Consider the following 16,641-nt stretch of genomic DNA (forward strand, 5'->3'; position numbering starts at 1 on the left):
GAGTTGTTCTTCTCACTGTTTAACCATACCCGCTTGTGCTGACTCTGGATCTCTGAAAAGTACCTTCAAATTTTTGAATTATTAGGGACTTCCCTGGTGGTCCAGTGGTTAAGACTCCACCTTCCAATGCAGGGGGTGTGGTTCATTCCCTGGTCTGGGGAGCTAAGATACCACATGCCTCCTGACAAAAAACCAAAACATAGAAAAGAAACAGAAACAATATTGTAACAAACTCAATAGACTGAATTATTGCCGCTCCTGCTGAGTTTTCCATCTTTCCCTTTCTTTTTGGTCAATCCAGCCAAATTATTGCTCCTTGTTTGGTTTTAACACTATTTATATTATCAACACTTTACTGTTACTCAAGCCTACTTCCTGCCTTGCTCTGGCTCAAGAAGCCCCAGTATTTCCTTATTGCCTGGTCACTGTGTGTAATCTCTTTACCTTGACCTTCAAAATCTCCCTCAATACTGCTTATCCTCAGCTACCTGTGATTGATTTATATTTCTGACAAATATAACCCCTAATGCTTCTTGAACTCCATCCGCACGTCCACACTTCAATACCAGTGCTGTATCCCAAACTGAAATGTTACCCGTACTTTGTGAAGCAGCTGGGTTTTACATCCACATCTTAAAATCTATTTCTATTCTCTCTAATAGATATAAACTCTTCTGGGATCCAGTAGAGTGCAGTGGCCAAAAGCTTGGATTTCAAAGACCAACCATATGTTTCAAATTCCAGCTACACCATTTGCTGACTGGGTGACCATGAACAACTCACTTTCACTCTATATCTGTTTCCTGATCTGAGAAAGCAGAAATATTAATCAGATATTAAATGAAAATGTTACACATTTAACCTGGTGCATGGGATCCTGTAAACATGCAGTAAGTTTGAGCTATTCTAGTAGATACTATTGGTTGCCCACCCACATTCCCTACTATGGTATTCATCCCTACCATCTTGGGGCTGTTTATGTAAAACATTTGTGACCCTGCATAGTCACAAGAGCACACTTAGCTCCCATATAGGACAGACCAGAAGTGTTGAGTCTTAATCCTTCAGGAAGCACTCCTCAACCAATGTCAGTTGTAGTATTAGTGGATGAATACTCCTTATTTGGAATAACTCTGAAGAATTTAGGTATTCTATACATGGACAACGGAGAATGCAATGGCACCCCACTCCAGTACTCCTGCGTGGAAAATCCCATGGATGGAGGAGCCTGGAAGGCTGCAGTCCATGGCGTCGCTGAGGGTTGGACATGACTGAGCAACTTCACTTTCACTTTTCACTTTCATGCATTGGAGAAGGAAATGGCAACCCACTCCAGTGTTCTTGCCTGGAGAATCCCAGGGATGGGGGAGCCTGGTGGGCTGCCGTCTATGGGGTCACACAGAGTTAGACACGACTGAAGCGACTCAGCAGCAGCAGCATGCATGGACGATATAGAATCTCTGTTGTCTCTCAGAGTTCCCAAGGAGGCTCTAATACCGGTTGCCCTTAATGGTAACTGGTTTAATATGTGCCTTTTATTATTTTCTTTTCTTTCCCTGATTTACTGCTCACTCTTCTACATGTGTAGAAAATAAATTAGTTGTACTTGAAATCTTTTTTCAGGATCAGCTTCAGGAGGAACCTAAAACCATGACAGCTCTTACCATTAGAGATGACTTCTGAAACCACCAATATACTTTGTTTGCCAGAAACAAAGACGCAGAAAACAGACTGTGGTTGCCAAGGGGGCTCTGGGGAAGTTGGAAGGGAGGGATGGATTGGGAGTTTGGGATTAGCATATGCAAACTATTATATATAGTATGGATACACAAGATCCTCCTGTATAGCACAGGGAACTATATTCAACATCCTGATATAAACCATAATAGAAAAACATATGAAAAAGAGTATATATATCTGAATCACTTTGCTGTATAATAGAAATTAACACAACATTATAAATCAACTTACCTGGTGGCTCAGACGGTTAAGCATCTGTCTACAATGTGGGAGACCTGGGTTTGATCCCTGGGTCAGGAAGTTCTCCGGAGAAGGAAATGGCAATCCACTCCAGTACTACTGCCTGGAAAATCCCATGGACAGAGGAGCCTAGTAGGCTATCCATGGGGTCGCAAAGAGTCGAACACGACTGAGCGATCTTCACCATACATCTATAAAATAAATTTATATATACACATGTATATATAGGGTTTTCCTGGTGGCTCAGCAGTAAAAAATCCACCTGCAGAGCAGGAGATGCAAGAGATATGGGTTCCATTCCTGGGTCCAGGAGAAACTATGGAGGAGGGCATGGCAACCCGCTCCAGTATTCTTGCCTGGAGAATCCCCATGGACAGAGGAACATGATGGGCTACAGCCCGTAGTGTTGCATAGAATTGGATATGACTGAAGTGACTGAGCAGGCATGCACACACACACACACATATATTTCATTAGTCTTCTCATAATCAGAGTCTACCCTCATTAGACTCGAAATCCAAAAGAAAATTAAGATTAGAATGTAAGTTACTCTAAAACATTATGTCCCCTCACATAGAAGTTATTCAGTCTGTATTTGGAGAATAAAGGATAAAGGGAAATTAAAAAGGTACTTAATGAATATAAAAATAAGGTGAGAATGATTTAGTGGTCACTAGGAATACTTGCCAACTTTTGCAGTCTGATACACCCTTTCTCCTAAGGATGGATTTACCTAAGTACAGCTGCAGATGTACTATTCAAGTACACACTCCAGATCCCGTGAGGTTTTTGTCATTACCTCATTATCTTTTCTCCTGTCAACTTACTTGTGTAACCTTTTGTATTTTCCAAATATGGAAAATATTTTATAGGGATTACATTTTAGGCAGGCTGCTTCCTGAAGACCTAAAGTTTCTCACTTTAATCTTATTAGCACATTCCTCAGATCTCATTGTGGAGTGGGTGACTTTTGAGAGATTTTTCTATAAATGGCTAATCCAACCATGGAGTGTGGTTTCTTGTACCAGTCAGGGAAATCTTTCTCCCCAAAGTCCTGACCCCTTCCCGAACTTTACCTCCTAATCTTGGGGTCTGCCTTATGTGGACAGAATCAGTGATTTGTGTCCACAATTGTAGAATCAATGAACTGTGAACCAGAGCCCTCAGATTATCACCAGGTGATGGTGGATTACCTGCAGGTGGCCACATAAAATCTGTGATTACTATTTGAGATTAGCTACAGCCTTTGTGCTACCAACAGAACCTTTCAAAGTGACCCTTCCACGATAGTGTTCCTCAATGTGTGATCTGTGGACCATATGTTAGATGGGGTTCTGGCATTGCATGAAATGCAGATTCTTGTTCCAGCTTAGGTAGACAGAGTCAGAAACTTGTGAAGGTGCTACAATTTACACTTTCAGCAAATTCCCTGGATGATGAACCTGTCCTAGTTTTCCCTGGACTGTCCTGATTCTCTTATATTCAGTAGGTTTCGAAGAGTCACATATCAGAACTCTTTCTGTTTGGGGATGCTTGGTCACCCTGTAGGCACATCTTATAAACACTGAATTTTTAGAACTATCTTACAGACTCTAAGTCATGCCACACTAACAGATCCCATTTTTACTTGGTGGAAGTCTCTGAGCCCTTGAGGTGACTTTAATGCAGTGTGACATTGTAGTAGGGGAAGTCCCACAGATGTGGATTTCGCTGAGAGCCTTCTGTGAGGGCCTGTGTATGGGAAGACCTAGTGTGTTTGTTTTGTTACTTTACTTTTTATTTCTGATTAACCTCAAGTGCAGGAAGTGGAACTTGGTCTCAAGTCTCTGCTGCACCATTTTCTTCTGTGTCTGAAAGGCCCCACCCTGGATTTATGTAGTTATCCATTCTCATTGTTCCTCCACTCTCCATGTCCACAAACCTCATGATGTGATTGTTATACACCCTTGAGTTTGTTTACATCCTTACGAAACACATGGCCTTGTTTCTTCTGTATTTTAATGTATACACTCTGCACTCTGCTGCACATTTCATTCTATCTCTGACCTTCATTGTTGAGTATTGTATTTAATGCTGTGTGATTTTTTAATGTCTTGCTTCTTGCGATAGGCACCCCCTAAGGTAACTAAAACCTCTTGGTTTTCATGCCCTTGGACAATCACCTCAGGGCTTCCCAGGTAGCTCAGTGGTAAAGAATCCGCCTGCTAACAGGAGACACATGTTCGATCCCTGGGTTGGGAAGATCTCCTGGAGGTGGAAATGGCAGCCCACTCCAGTATTCTTGCCTGAAAAATCCCATGGTCAGAGGAGCCTGGTGGGCTACAGTCCATGGTGTCGCAAAGAGTCAGACATGACTGAACGACTGAGCAAGCACACACAATCACCTTACCTTGAGTGTGAGCTGGATCTCAAGATGCTAGTAAGAAATCAAGATGTTCAGTTCAGTAGTGTGAGGAACTGACTCCTGTCAACAGCCTTGTGAGTGAGTTTGGAAGCAAATCTTCCCCAAGTCTGTTTACACCTTAAGATGACTTACCATGGGTCTGGATAACACTTGATTGGCACCTTGTGAGCCAAAGAAATCATGAGCCAAAGGAATCAGCTAGAACATGCCAGCTCCTGGCCCACAGAGATAGTAAATGTTTGTTGCTTTAAGATGCTAAATTTGGGGTAATTTGTTACACGGCAATAGATCACTGATCCACTTCTAATAATTGCATGGTATCCATAGTATGCGTCTATCACATGTGCTTATCTGTTCCCTGAACATGAACACCTGACTGAATCTAACTCCCACTACTGCAGACACCACTACAGTGAATACCGTGAGTAAGATCCCCCTCTGGACTTGTATAAGCATTTCTCTGGGGTGCACACACACAATGGAACTGTGGGGGAAGACCCAGAGACTAGAGAAGCACTTGAAATAGCATTCTCAGTTTCTTCAATTCTTAAATTGTTCTCATTACTTTTAAAAAACTTTTATCCCTAAGTATTTTGTTCTAAAAGTAGATAGTCCTTGGAGGAAATAAAGAGACCCTCTAATGGGCATTTTAGATGTAAGATGGTAGGTCAAGAAATAGTCAGGAGTGGTCTTTGGAACAATGTGGAACGCTGATGTCTTGTCTTGAAAAGATTCTTGGGTACGTTGCTTCTTTTGTGACCCAGGCTGACTGATTCATGCTGAGCTTTAAACATTAGGGGCTAGGTGAGGAAGCGGGAGGGCTTGTTCAAAGCTAAGTGGACACATCTATAATCATTAAAACAATGTTTCTCTGTTTGGATTTCGTAAATGGGCTTAAGTTCTTGGAAATGTGTGCAGAGACCCCATGGCCATGAGAAAATCTATCATTTTATTTCTTACAGTAGGCTGAAATATATTTGGAAGTCATTGGACTGTGGCTGTCCTACATCAAAAGGCATTTCATAACAAAACACCATCATGCCCCATTTATAGAAATGGCGTGCTGTGCTTGGCTGCTGTGGGCAAATAAAATATGTTCTTGTAACATAAACAGCCTCACCTTCCCTCTAAAGCTAAAGGGCCATAAAAGATTTATTTAAATAGGCTTTTGAAATATAGAGACATATAAAACCATGTTAAGTTTATATATATGCATATATTACCTATATAATATATATATGCATGGATAGATAGGTAACACATATGCGAGATACTCTCATAAATGGTCTTTAAAATCTGATAGATAGTATTCAAGGACAGGATATCAGAGTCCAAAGGGACAATATAAATTTCCAATTTATGAATCTCATTTTATAAAAGAAAAAATGGAGACCCAGAAGAAGTGACATGTCCAAGGACTGTGGCATGCCAGGGTCAGTGTGGAAAATAGAATCTGAACCTCCAACTCCTGGGCAGTGTCATCCCAGACACTCACAATTGGCATAGATTTAAACTGTTTGCAAATGAAAATGAGTTATGTTCTTATCTCTCTTGGGTTTATTATGGTGGAATTTCAAACAGATGAACAGTGCTCAAGATAATAGAACCTGTGATGATTTTAACACACATTCACAAATTCTTGATTTTTCTTCCTTCAAGAGTTGGTGCTTACAAAAATAAACTCAAAAATGGATTAAAAACCTAAATGTAAGACCAGAAACTATAAAACTCTTAGAGGAAAACAGAGGCAGAACACTCTCTGACATAAATCACAGCAAGATCCTCTATGATCCACCTCCCAGAGTAACGGAAATAAAACAAAAAATAAACAAATGGGACTTAATTAAATGTAAAAGCTTTTGCACAATTAAGGAAACTATAAGCAGGGTGAAAAAAGCAGGCTCAGAATGGGAGAAAATAATAGCAAATGAAACAACTGACGAAGAATTAATTTCCAAAATACACAAGCAGCTCATGCAGCTCAATACCAGAAAAATGAACAACCCAATCAAAAAGTGGGCCAAAGAACTAAACAGACATTTCTCCAAAGAAAACCTACAGATGGCCAATAAACACATGAAAAGATGCTCAACATCACTCATTATCAGAGCAATGCAAATCAAAACCACAATGAGGTATCATCTCACACTGGTCAGAATGGCCACCATCAAATTCTACAAACAATAACTTCTGGAAAGGGTGTGGTGAAATGGGAACACTTTTACACTGTTGGTGGGAATCCAAACTGGTACAGCCACTATGGAGAACAGTGTGAAGATTCTTTAAAAAACTGAAACTAGAACTGCCACATGACCCAGCAATCCCATTGCTGGGCACACACTGAGGAAACCAGAATTGAAAGAGACATGGCAACCCACTCCAGGACTCTTGCCTTGAAAATCCCATGGACAGAGGAGCTTGGTGCAGGCTACTATCCATGGGGTCGCAAAGAGTCAGGCACAACTGAGCAACTTCACTTATATATCCCCAATGTTCATTGCAGCACTGTTTACAGTAGCTAGGACACGGAAGCAACCTAGATGTCCATCAGCAGATGAATGGATAAGGAAGTTGTGGTACGTATACACAATGGAATATTACTCAGCTCTAAAAAAGAACGAATTTGAGTCGGTTCTAATGAAGTGGATGAAACCGGACCTTATTATACAGAGTGAAGTAAGTCAGAGAGAGAAATGCTAGTACAGTATATTAATGCATATATATGGAAGGTCGAAAAATGGTAGCAACGATCCTATAACAAGGCAGCAGAAGAGACACAGATGTAAAGAACAGACTTTTGGACTATGTGGGAGAAGACGAGGGTGGGATGATTTGAGACAATAACATTGAAACATGTATATTACCATATGTAAAATAGATGACCAGTGCAAGTTCAATGCAGGAAGCAGGGCACTCAAAGCCGGTACTCTGGGACAACCCAGAGGGATGGGATAGGGAGGGAGGTGGGAGGGGGTTTCAGGTTGTGGGGACACATGTGCACTCGTGTGTGATTCATGTCAATGAATGGCAAAAGCCACCACAATATTGTGAAGAAATTATCCTCCAATTAAAATAAATAATTTAATTATTAAAAAAAAAGAGTTTGTGCTTAAATCTCCTTCTATCAAGTGTGAACGGGACTTAGCAATTCACTGTAAAGTTAGAATATGGGGGAAATAGCAGCATGTGGCTTCTGAGACTGGGTTAATAAAAGGCATTACAGCTTCTTCCTTGGTCTCTCTTGGTCACTTTCTCAGGGGGACAGCAGCTGACCCTTCACTTCTAAGTGGTAAGGAATCGAGGCCTCCAGCCCCTAGTTTGGCAACTGCAGGCCCAGCTGACGTCTTGACTGAAACTTTATAAAGGACACCAAGACGGAACCACCCAGCCAAGCCACTCTCAAATTCCTGACACACAGAAATTCAGATAAAAATTGCTTGTTTTAAGCCACTAAATTTTGGAGTGATTTGTTAAGCAGCGATAGATAACCAGTAGAGAGCATGAACCTGCCTCCCTGAACTCACCATTGTGAAAGTAGCTACTCAAAGAACCTATATGAAGAAAACTGTAAGACACTGATGAAAGGAATCAAAGATGCCACAAACACATGGAGAGATACACCACGTTTCTGGATTGGGAGAATCAATATTGTGAAAACAACTATACTATCCAAAGCAATCTACAGATTCAACACAATCCCTATCAAACTACCAATGATATTTTTCATAGAACTAGAACAACAAATTTCACAATTTGTATGGAAACATGAAAGATCCTGAATAGCCAAAGTAATCTTGAGAAAGAAAAATGGAGCTGGAGGAATCAACCTTCCTGACTTCAAATATTACAAAGCTACAGTCATCCAGACAGCTTGCTACTGGCACAAAAACAGAAATATAGACCACTAGAACAAGATAGAAAGCCCAGAGATAAACTCACATATCTATGGGCACCCTGTCTTTGACAAAGGAGGCAAGAATATATAATGGAGAAAAGACAGACTCTTCGATAAGTGATACTGGGAAAACCGCACAGCTACAATGCAAAAGAATGAAATTAGAACACTTCCTGACACATACACAATGATAAACTCAAAATGGATTAAAGACTTAAAAGCATGGTCAGAAACTATAAAGCTCTTAGAGGAAAACATAGGCAGAACACTCTCTGACATACATCACAGCAAGATCCTCTATGACCCACCTCCTAGCGTAATGGAAATAAAAACAAAAGTAAACAAATGGGACCTAATTAAACTTAAAAGCTTTTGCACAGCAAAGGAAACAATAAACAAGATTAAATACAACCCTCAGAATGGGAGAAATAATTGCAAATGAAACAACTGACAGAGGCTTAATCTCCACATTATATAAGCAGCTCATAAGCTCAATATTAGGAAAACAAACAGCCCAATCAAAAAAAAAACAATAAAGAGGCTGAAGACCTAAACAGACATTTTTCCAAAGAAGACATACAAATGGCAAATAAACACACCAAAAGATGCTTAGCATCACATTAAATTTTTAGAGAAATGCAAATCAAAACTACAACGAGGTATCACCTCACGCTAGTCAGAATGGTATCATAAAAAAATCTACAAACAATGAATGCAGGAGAGGATATGGAAAAAAAAAAAGAAATTTCCTACACTGTTGGTGATACAGCCATTATGGAGAACAGTATGGAGATTCCTTTAAAATCTAGGAATAAATCTATCATATGACCCAGCAACCCTATAATTGGGCATATACCCTGAGAAAACCATAATAGAAAAGATACATGTACCCCAATGTTCATAGGAGCATATTTAATAGCCAGGACATGAAGGGAACCTAGATCCCCATCAACAGATGAATCAATAAAGAAGATGTGTTATGTATATATACAATGGGATATTACTCAGCCACAAAAAAGGAACACATATGAGTCTGTTCTAGTGAAATGGATGAACCTAGAGCCTATTATACAGGGTGATGTAAGTCAGAAAGAGAAAAACAAATATAGTATATTAACACATGGATACATGGAATCTTTAAAAAACTGATATTGATGAACCTATTTGCAAGGAACGAATCGAGATGCAGATGTAGAGAATGGGCTGAGGACACAGTCGGGGAGGGAGAGAGTGGGATGAATGAAGAAAGTAGCATCAACGTATATACACTATCGAGTGTAGGATGGACAGCTAGGGAGAAGTTGCTCAGGGAGTAGTAGCACAGGGAGTCCAGTCTGGCCCTCTTGATGACCTGAAGGGATGGGATGGAGGGAGGAGAGGGAGTCTAGGGAGGGAGGGGATGTATGTATAATTATGGCTGATTTGCATTGTTGTTTGACAGGAACCAGCACAACACTGTAAAATTTCTTTTTAATATTTAAATTTAAAAAGTAGAAAAAAAAGATAAAGCTAGCCTTTTGAAGAACATTCTTTATATCAAGGCATTGACACTTGAGATTCAACAGCAAGAAGAATAGAAGAGGGAGTGCTTCCTGGCTTACCGTGGCTGCCTGTGTCTGGTTTGCAGCCTGATAACCTGGGTCAATCAGGCAGAGCACCCTACGTGAGACTGACACTTTGGAACACGTGTCCCTTCTCAACGCTTGACTCAGGAGCCTTTGCGGAAACATAGATTTGGACCACGTTGAATCAGCATGAGACCTGAGCGCTAGTTCCAGCTCTACCCAGATCTGAATGTGTCACATTGTCAAAGTCCTTTTCTCTTTGTAGGTCTCAAATATGACCCCTTTAAATAAGGGACCAATTATAAAGCTTCCTCCTTGCTCTTTTGTAAATGCTAGTCAATGCACTAGTAAGAGACCTCAACTAACAGCTGGTCCATGTGTCTGGATCTGAATGCAGCTTGACTAGCCTCCAAGCTTCATGTTCTTCCTCTGGGGTTGCTTTGTCTTCTAACTTCCTCCATAAAACAAGGAGCTGAAGACATTGGACATAAGCGCATGACTAATGGACTATTTCCTCTGCTTCACCGGTATTTGTAGTCTGGTCTCTCTCTGTCTCCTTCCCTGCCTTCCCTTGGCTCTGTGTACTGAGTCCTCTCTACATGGGCTCATCTGTGACATGAAATACAGGAAATACAGCCAAGCAAATGCAGTTCATTTAGACACTCAACTGTGGGTGATGGAAAGATGATATTATTCAAGAAAACTGAACCCGGAGTCAAATGCCAGTCTGGTCTTGGCCACACTGGCTGTGTAATCTTGGACAAGGAGCCTCATATACCTCAACCTTGGCTCCTTCTTCTTTAAGAAAAAATAAGTAATAATAACAATAATTACAATAGCCAATGTTTATTGACCACATTCTCAGCACTAGATTACATAAGTTGTATGCATTGTCTTTAATGTAGCCCAATGAGGGTTAACCTAACATACCATCTGTATGTTCTAGATGAGGAAACTAAGGCTCGAAGGTAGTCAGTGGTAGAGCCTGGATTCAAACCCAAGCCCTTAACTACCAAAGTCATAGTAATTCCAAATCTGTCTCAGCTTGAACTGAAACAACCCAGGTACTAGGATTCAGAATACGTGACAGGTGGAAGACTGATAGGGGTGAACCTTCCAGGTATTTATTTATTCCAGGAACCATAGAATGAAATTCACGTTACAGAACATGTGTTTGTTTCCAGGACACGGCCTAGTGATTCTAGAGAAAAAAGGAAGATTCTGTTTCCTTGATACTAGTAACTGTGATTTTTTTTTTTTTTAGAACCAGTAAAAGAGGAAAGTAAAAACAAAAGGGCTGGGGGATACTAGCATGCTGGGCATCTGCAGAATTGATGCCAGTATCTTCAGTAGTAACTTGTAAGGTTGCCCTGCTGTAGACATCAATGACCTTGACATTAGGCCCTGGCAGGATCTGAATGTCTTCGGCAGACATCAGTGACAGAGTTTCAGGAGCAATGGAAGTCGTTACCCTACATGATCCAGGGTGGAGACAGATGAAAGCACCAGATATCACATAGTGGCCCAGAGGACTGGCTTGCAGAGCACCAATATCCTCTACTCCGAGGCTACTGATGAGATACCAACATAGAAACCCAGGAAGAAATCTGAGATAGAGCTTAAACTTTTACAGAACACAAGTGTAGTTTCCTGGAGAAGTTCTGTGTTTACTCTTGGGATCTTATTTTTATCCTCAGGCTTGGGTGGTCTGAAAAATGTAGATTACTGATTAAAGGAAAGGATGTTACTCTACAATGCTCTATATGGATCCTTCCTCTTTGCCTTATGATTCCCAAAATCACAGCATATCAAACGTGATCGACAAAAGCACCAGGGCTGGCAGATGACCATACAGGCCCACTGATAAATTTTGAGATTTCACCTTCAGGAATAATTGGTGTTGAACTATGGTTATTTCTAAGTTTGTGGGTCCCAGGGCTACTTGGAGAGAAAAGTGAGTAATTTTTCTAACTGGCTATGCTTCTCTCTAGAGATCTGATCTGGGGCAAAGAGGTTTTTTTGTCCCACTGACTGCTGGAAGGTACTTCACTAGGTGGATGGGGTTTACTGCTATCTTACTGAGGTGAGTGCCTGTAGGAAAGAGGGGTGGGGGGACTGTGGTGAGGACCACCTGCCTCCTACCGGAAAAAGGGGCTGGCTTCCTTGGGAGGCTTGATTTCTGCTGGGAAAGGGCTGGGTGAACCATCTAACCCCACCTTTTGCTTAAAAATGAAGAGCTTCTCCACCCGAAAGGAAGGAGAGGAGAGGAAAGGGGGGAAAGGGCTATGGGGCGTATTTCTCCCCTTCCCGCTCAGCAGAAAGAAAAGCTGCCTTCAATTAAGACAGGGAAGGAGATTCAAAACATCTGTCAGGAAAAGGGCTTATACTGCAGGGCCCTGTGAGGGTAGAGCAAGATGAAGAAAGGCCAATGGGTGGACAGTCGAGGCTTCAGGACAACTTGTGTACCTGGCCTGACACCACCACTTTTCCCCCATCACTCCTGCCTCGACTCCTTGTCAGGCTTTGGCTGCCTCCTGCCCAAGCTAAAGGCAGCAGTAGAAGTGCCCCAACCTGGGCAGCACAGACCACAATTTTCTAGGGGTCCATAGGCAATTTGCACAATAGCACAGACCACCCACAGAGAGGGTACACACAGTTCGCAACCTCTAGCATTCAGGCAGCTAATCAGCTTGGTTTTGCCTATGGAGAGCCTCCTCTTTAATCTCAAACTTGCCAAGCTGCCTTTCTCCCCCTTCTTTAAAACACTCCCAGGCTCCCACTTCCTCTAAGAAGCCGTCTTGGATTATCTCTGCAGAAGCATCATATGGTTTACCTGCCTCTCCACCCACCCCCACCCCGACCACAGATAAAATGTCAGTACTGTGAAGTTACTTTTCTTTGGCTATTGCCTGCATCGACTTTGGATGGCCTGTCTTTCTCAGCCCAGGCAGAGCTGCTGGCTGAGAGACATTGGGGGTTGCATATAGGGCTGTGGTTAATTCCCTGAACGTCAACCTCCAATCCCTAAGACCCCGGGTTTTGAGTCACAAGGCACCAAAGCCTGAAGGCTTCTTAAAGATTACCAACTGAGTAGGATTTACTACATTCCCCAAGAGGTCACTACCCAGGCAGGTTCTAATCAGGGTTCCCCTGGGGCATGGGTAGTACTGGATCTGGAAATGAGGCCAGGCAAGGTCTTTCCATTTTCTCAGTTACTGACAGAGCAGAGCTGTGAGCTGAGCCGGAGCTGGGCATCACTAGGAATTGTGCAACAGTGGGCCCAGCATCTGTTTTCCATCAGGATCTTTCACTGAAACGTGGCAGCGTCTTCTGGTTTTTCAGTTTGCATTGAGCATCCAGACCCTAAAGAGTCCTTTGTCTCATGGAGAGTGCATTTTCCATCCTGCTTCAACACACAGAGTCATGTGCCATGTCCCCAAGGAGCAGCCATTAAAAGCACACGCCAAAGCATCATCTCCGCTCTATAAGCAACTATGGCTTCCAAGGGTTACTGCCATCATGGCAGTAATCAGTTGATTATAACTTTTAAACCTCAGCTGGTTTGTGTATAGGAACATAAATTACTGTCAAGTTATAGCACCAGGGGCTTTCAAAGCTAAGAGGGATTTTAAACATTGAGATCAATTTTTGTTTGCCTCGTGAAAAAACCTAAGGCCCAGAGAAGTTACATAGTTTGACCAAGGTCATGTACCCAGTTAGGACATCTAACTTCTAGAATCTCCTGTGCAGTGACCTCTGACCCTATGCTGTTTCCACAATATTTAGGGGCAGAGTAGGATACTAATAAACTGTAGGTATGAAAAATAAACTAATGTAATGTTCAAAATAAACACCAAATATAAAACGATAAGAATTACCAGGTTTGTTGAAATAAAAATAGGTTTTTCTGCTTAGATATTTCATTTGCAAAATTAGAAATGAACTTTTCTATTTTCTGTCTATATTTCCTACTTAGCTGGTACCTGTAGCACACATCCAGTTCCACCGATAGAGTAGATAACCCATAACGATACATGCCATGTATTTTGAAGATGAGCTATTTAAATAATGCAAGTCCCACACTCATCTTCCTTTTGGTTCTTCTGTGAGTCTCTGTGGAGGAGGCAAAATCTCAGGAGTTGTTAAGAGCTGGAAATGGGGCACAGGACCAGGATCCCGTAGCTAAGTCAGGATATGGCAATATTATGGTAATAACATCTCCTGGTCACTAGACACCTTTGCCAGGCCATGGGCTTCTTGGGGGTCTGGAGAAGCACAGAAGCCTGCTTGGTGTGACTACTTCTTCTGCCTTGTTCTTGCATTGTTAGCCAGGAACACAACCCAATGAATGAAGGAGCAAAGAGCCCGGGAGACCAGGCTGATGAACACTTGGGAAGGGGACTAATTTTAGGTCTGGGGACTGGATGGGAATAAAGTTTTCTGGTGGGGTTTTTGGATGAGAGCCACTGAAGAGTCAAGGCTGAAAGCTTGAGTATCCAAGAATATGTGAGAGGCAGACTTTGCAGGTCCCCAGGAGTGGGCCTAAATGGGGGAATCGGTGGTAGACACAGATGTGTGAAAGTCTCCTGTGCGAAGCAGACGAGGTCTTTTCTGTCCAGGAAACTGATGTGTCGACTCCCTCCAGTCTCTTCCATTTCCAAAGCAACCCCTCCACACGGATGCTCTTAGTGGGTAAAGGGGCCTCTAACATAATAAACCCCAAGAACTGAGGAAGACAGACAGACAATAAAAACAAGCACAGCTGGGACTTGCTTGCTGGTCCAGCCATTAGGACTCTGCTTCCACTGCAGGGGGCACAGGGGTTCGATCCCTAGTGTGGAACTAACATCCCACAGGCTGTTGGCCAAAAAAAAAAACCGTAAGTGACTGACCATACCTTTCAGAACCAGAGGTTACTGCTCACCCCTCCAGAGCTAAAACTATCTGTAAAAATTTGAGATTTGGCCCATCTTTTGGCATATTGAAGTTGTGCTTTTTTTCCAAATAATTTTAATTTGGAACTTTTCTTGCTTAAAATTTCCAGAGACAACAAGAGAAGTTCAAAGTAATATCCAGAGCCTTTTGAAAGTTAGTCTCATGGTCAAGGTATGAGATGAACATGGGATTCTTTCATTCTCTTACTAGGAAGTTGCCATGGAGAGTTTTAGGCTCTTTTCCCCCTAATTTCTAAAGCCCACAGGCATGCTCCAATATGGGGCCAACCTGTGCTTTAGTAGCTTTGAAAAGAGCTGACAATGAAGAGATGAGATGGGAGAAACAAAGAAAATTTCTTCTTGAGAAAATAAGCACTCCCCCCACCCCGCCACCTCACTTCTTTTAAAATTTACATGATTAAAGCTAATCAGATTGGCTTTATTTCCAGGCCTGGAGAACCACATATTACCTGAAATCTGGACTCTGAGTAATGTCATTTGTGGAACGCTGAGCTGAGCCTGAGAAGTTAGAACCAAGGTCCACTTGGAGAAGGGGTATACAGCATGTGGGGGGAAAAGAGAGGAAAAAACAAGTGTTAAGACACTCTTCTTAGGGTGGTAAATATTTAGGCTAATTGCAGGTAGATTAAGTAGCTGGGAAATTTCTAGTCTAGTCACTTTCTGAGAAGCAGGGGATGAAACTCTGCAGTCATTGCATTGACCTGACCATTCTGCACAGACATCCAGGATTCAGAGAGCCTGCTTGAGCTCACCTCTCACTGACCTCCTGATCCAAGCCAGCTCCCCAGAGCCCAGCTCCCCAGAGCCACATCTGGGGCCCAGCTGAGCTCTGATGCTGGAAGGGTTTATTACATCCCTCCTCCCCTAGTTGCCAGAGGTGTCAGGGGATAGATGCTCACCAAGGCAATGGAGGGACCCTCCTGTTCTTGGGTCACCCACTGAGATGAGGAACATATGGAGAGTGAGATTGAGAGATCCTTGGGCCAGCGAGCTTTGCCAAAAGGGTCCTGCTTATCCATTTCTTTAGGATTTAAGGGGCCATTCTGACACCACTACCCAGTGACCCCACTGGAAGTAGGTCCAATGAGAGCAGTGACCTTTTTTGTCTTGTTCCACTGCCTAGCACAATCATGGCACAAGTGGGAATTCAACACGTATTTGCTAAATGAATATAATGGAGGAACAGTGCCCCGTGGGGCCCAATCTTCCCAGCAATGCTTTGGACTCTGGATCCATCAGCCTTCCTTCTTCTGCCTCCCACCTCCCTTAACTTAATCTAAGCCTCCTTCTTCATGGCACTTGGAAGGGCATGTCTAAGACTGAACGCATGGGACTGTGCTCATTCCCAGGTGAATGAGTATACTCAGGGTGACTTAAAAAACAAAATTGTCTTTTCTCATAGCTCTGGAGATGGGAAGTATAGGATAAAGATGCCAGCAGAGTTGAGTTCTGGTGAAAACTCTCTCCTTGACTTGTAGATGGCCACATTTTTCACTGTGTACTCACATGGCCTTTCTTCTGTGAACATGCAGAGATGGACTGACGGACAGACACACAGAGTTAATGACATGCTGCTGCTGCTGCTGCTAAGTCACTTCAGTCGTGTCTGACTCTGTGAGACCCCATAGATGGCAGCCCACCAGGTTCTCCAGTCCCTGGGATTCTCCAGGCAAGAACATTGGAGTGGGTTGCCATTTTCTTCTCCAATGCATGAAAGTGAAAAGTGAAAGTGAAGTCGCTCAGTCATGTCCAACTCTTTGCAACCCCATGGACTGCAGCCTACCAGCCTCCTCCATCCATGGGATTTTCCAGGCAAGAGTACTGGAGTGGGCTGCCATTGCC

Source organism: Bos indicus, chromosome 2 (assembly GCF_029378745.1).
Source record: "Bos indicus isolate NIAB-ARS_2022 breed Sahiwal x Tharparkar chromosome 2, NIAB-ARS_B.indTharparkar_mat_pri_1.0, whole genome shotgun sequence".
NCBI classification, from domain to species: Eukaryota; Metazoa; Chordata; class Mammalia; order Artiodactyla; family Bovidae; genus Bos; species Bos indicus.